At 30.9% G+C, this 4,493-nt stretch overlaps 1 non-coding gene across 1 annotated transcript; it reads right to left on the bottom strand.

The window, feature by feature from the left end:
• Positions 1–901: 901 nt before the first annotated feature.
• Positions 902–1,020, bottom strand: LOC136224969 (5S ribosomal RNA). The gene has a single exon (XR_010686711.1). It is a non-coding gene; the product is annotated as a 5S ribosomal RNA (ribosomal RNA).
• Between the last annotated feature and the right edge of the window lie 3,473 nt (positions 1,021–4,493).

Here is a 4,493-nt window from a genome sequence, read left to right as displayed (position 1 = left end):
TAGTTAATTGTTAATAGAATAAAAAATAAGGACATTGATATTTTATGAGTATTGTTTTTTTTTTTTAATAATTTATATTCTTTAATTACATTCCAAAAAAATGGTATATACACATGTTATAACTTAGATCTTTATAATACATAAAAATATATTTAAACAATAAAATTATTCTTAGATTTTTATTAATAAAAGTGAGATTTTCATCTATAAGACTATAATCATAAATATTCGATAAAAAAAATTTTAGAATTAGATTGCTAATATTATCTTGGATATTATATAATACTTTTTCTAATATACACTAATTAATTTATAATTTAATATTTTATTAAATAACAATTTAATATTTTTATATTTTTCTCAAAGTTTCCAGTTATATTCATTAGTTTAATTATTAATTTTAATTCATATAATTTTGAATAGAAATATAGTTTCAAAAAATAATAGTAAATCTAAATTTATTAATTGGCATTAAAAAAATATAACTAGATGAATATGTTTATAATGTTATTTTTTTAAGGAATAAAATAATATTTGTTTAAATAAATGGTAGTAATTAGAGGTAAAAATGACATTCAAATGAGATTGAACAATAAACTAATTGAAAAAACTTATAAAACTAGCTTTTTCAAAATTAGATGTTTGTGATGAAAAAGCTATCAAACCTCTTTTCACAAACACCATCATTAGAGGTTTGACTAGTCAAACCCTTTAAAGTGGTCCAAACCTCTAATTTTACCCTAAACATCTCTTTACCAAACCGGGTTAGTGTCATTTAAATGTTATTTGGTTAAGAGAAAGAAAGTCAATGGTTAGAGAGAAAAGGTTCTGAAAATTGTAATTTTAAAAGATCGAAAACGTAGTTTTTTTTTTTTTAGTAAAGGCAGGTACGTAAAGTTTTGGGGTGCAACACGAGGACTTCCTAAGAGGTCACCCATCTTAATACTACTCCCGCCCAAGCACGTTTGACTTCGGAGTTCTGATGAGATCCGGTGCATTAGTGCTGGTATGATCGCACCATCGAAAACGTAGTTCATGTTAAATATGGCACTAAATAAATTTAATTATTGAAATTTTCAGTTTAGAGTTCATCAAGGTTTAAACTGACAATGTCAACCTAAAAGTTATTAGTTTTTTTTAACGGCGACAACTGTATTCTTCTTGTATAACAAAAAAAAACCACAATTACTCATCTACAAGTCAGTCACTGAAATTATATGGATTATTTTTGGAAGGCTTAATACATCATTTGCCTCTTGAACTTATCTAAAATACTTAAATTTTCAAAATGTCTCGATAGTCTCCTTATACTTTCAAAATGTACGGATAACTTCCTCAACTTGCATAAATGTAATCATTTAAGCACTCGATTGTAAAAAAAAAACGGAAGGCTTAATACATCATTTACGCCTTAAACTTGTCCAAAAAGTTTGATGGGCCTCCTGAACTTTCAAAATATCCTGATGGCCCCTCAACTTGTATAAAATATCTGGATAGCATTCTCAACTTGCATAAAATGTAATCAATTAATCCATCGATTACAAAAAAAAATATGATGGATGCATAATGTGTGTTGCCTGCACCTTATATGTATTACATAATTGGGTTAATTTCAAATAAATACCTTGTGGTTTCAAATTTTTGCAGATCGGTATTTGTGGTTTGCAAAATTTTTTATTTTTTTATTAAATTTACCAAATTTGGCCAATAACGGCCTCAAAATGAAAATTTTCAAAAATCAAAGTTTTTTAGTATAATATTTACTGTGGAACCACATTCAAAATCATCATTTTTGGAGTTTTTTTTCTCTCTAAACATTAACTTTCTCTCTCATAAAAACAACACCTAAATGACCTTAAACCTAAAAAGTCGAAAAATTAAAGTTTAATTCTTAAAAAATTTCATTTTGAGGTCGTTATTGGCCAAATTTGGCAAATTCAACAAAAAAAATGAAAATTTTGCAAACCACGTAAGTTCAGTTTGTAACAAAAAAAAAACACAAATACCGAGCTGCAAAAACGTGAAATCACATGACATTTATTTTAAATTAACTCTACATAATTCACAGAATAAATTAAAATATATTAAAAAAAAGTTCTTACTTGCTCAACTAGAAAGCTTGTCATCTCTGATTAGAACCCCCATACCACGACTTTGGTCGTTTTAATTTTCCAAGACGTGTGCAAGATGTTTTCCATACAATTAAATGATTAATTGACTATATTTTACATAAATTGAATGAGCTATATAGGATATTTTAAAATTTTAAGGAATCATTCAAGTTTTTTTTGTATAGTAGTTCAGGGAACAAATAATATACTACTATTAAACCTTTATGAAATTATCCTTTTCATTTATTGCTTTGGGTGAATAATTAATTATTTATTTATTGTGAGAAAAATTGCTAAATTATTGTGCAACTGTGGAGAAGAAGAAGATGTCCATGCATTAATGAGTTGCTATTAATTGCTTACTTGAATTTTATATAGATAATGCACAACCCATTTCGATTTTATTGCTATAAGAATTTAAAGAAAGAGAGAGAGGAGGAGGGTTTCCACGACTTGAAGGCGTGTGGCCAAGAGAATGCCGATGTGTTTTAGGGCAAATTATTAGAAGTATCTGGTTCTCCATATATAATATGAACCATATTGATACAGATTAATATTGAAATGGATGGTTTTGATCTTAAACCACTAAAGAATTTCTTCTCAAGCCTAGCTTGAAAGAGTTAATCTCAAAGAAGGTAGATACCTTTACTCCAATGAATGCTAATAATTTTAATTCATCAAAAGTTGTTTTTCGTTACAAACAAGCTTATATAATTCTCCTAACCTGAAAGTAAAGACCCTAACACCCTAACTAGGGTTACCAACAATAAAGAAAAAATAGGGGTAAAAAGGGAACAAGTAGCTAAATGGGAAATATGAGAATATGATTACATGACAAAACCGTAATTAAAAGGATGGTAGAAAACTGTCAGTCTTGTCCCCAATCTCCTTGGTGAGTAAGTTACCCACCATATAGCGTGTGCCTATCTTGACACGCCGTGTGGCCTGGAAGATCTCCACACCCAGCAGCCTCGCCCATGCCTGCGCCAATAGCTTCTCCAACTCGAGTCACGCGGCATGTTGAGACATTGACACGCTATGTAAATGAAACTTCCCCAACCAAAAGCTTTTCCCCTTGGCCATACGGCGTGCGCCCTACTGACATGCCGTGTGGGGAAACAACTTCACCTTTCTTCCTTCATCCTATGTGAGGCATTTCTCCGTGTTGGCTCGCATTCCTAAAGAAGATGTCTGCATCATTTTCCTCTTCTTGAAAAGATTTGGACTCCAAATCTATTATAGGATAAAGAATAACTGAAGGAAAATAGGCAAACGTTTGGCAGCGGAAATATAAAATTTTTACCTATTTCCTTTTCCCAAGATCCGTTAATCGTTATTTCTTATAAGGAGGGATTGAACATAAATACCTTTATGATGATCAATCTACCGTTGCAAACGAAGTGTCCACAACTTCAAAAGAGATGGAAACTGTCTACCAATCTGCCCCTACCCGAACAGAACTTCCAGACCTCCGAACGACAATCCCAATGGTGGAAACGTGGAAGAATATGTCTAGAAGCTCCTGTCCAAAAATCATGATGATCCGACGGTTCAATCTCCGAAAATCCGTGAAATCGTGAACTGACCTGATGTAGGAGGAGCAAAACGAATTTCTCCTTTTGTATGTCTTTTCTACATTCATGAACATAACAAAACATATAAGTAAACGATTAGAACTCAACCAAGTAATAGCAATCAAGATAGATTGCCTCTAATTAATCAACACAAGATCAAGGAGAAAAAGAAAGAGATGAAATCAATTGATTCGGAAACAATCGGTGGAATTCCGTCATCTACTGTAGGGGTCGAAATTCTCAGTCCGCGGGAGAGACTAGGGTTGGCCGAAATTCACAGTTAAGGGGGTATATATAGCCTCTTCCATCTAAACCCTAGTCAGATAGAATTAGGTTACTGAATAAGAATTTAATTCGGAATAAAATTCTTATTGTTATTATCTATATTTATATTAAATATAAAGATAATAATAACTTATTGATAGGATAATAATAGAAGCAATTGAATCTCATTAAACCTCCTAACTTATTTATTCCATAATTAATTTAATTCATAATCTAATTATAATTGTTTAAATTAAATTAATTCCTTTATGTATTTATTATACATAAATCGCCCCCCTTATACTACTGGGCCTTAGTGGACTCAGTTGGGCTTCCGTCAATTAATTAACATATATTTCTCTTTTGGGTTCCAAGTCTTATGTATGACCCATTAGGTTCTTATTGCTTCTAGCCGTATACAACTATTAAATTAATTTTTTCAGAATTATATTTAATCTTTGTATAACGGAATGAGTACGCGAACTGTGATTGGCAGATCCGAAACATTCCCCCAGAGCTATAAAAAGACAGATTGATTCTGTCC

The sequence above is a fragment of the Euphorbia lathyris genome, chromosome 3 (genome assembly GCF_963576675.1).
Source record: "Euphorbia lathyris chromosome 3, ddEupLath1.1, whole genome shotgun sequence".
NCBI lineage: Eukaryota > Viridiplantae > Streptophyta > Magnoliopsida > Malpighiales > Euphorbiaceae > Euphorbia > Euphorbia lathyris.
Note: the sequence above shows the minus strand (reverse complement) of the source record. Positions and strands in the feature narration are given on the sequence as shown.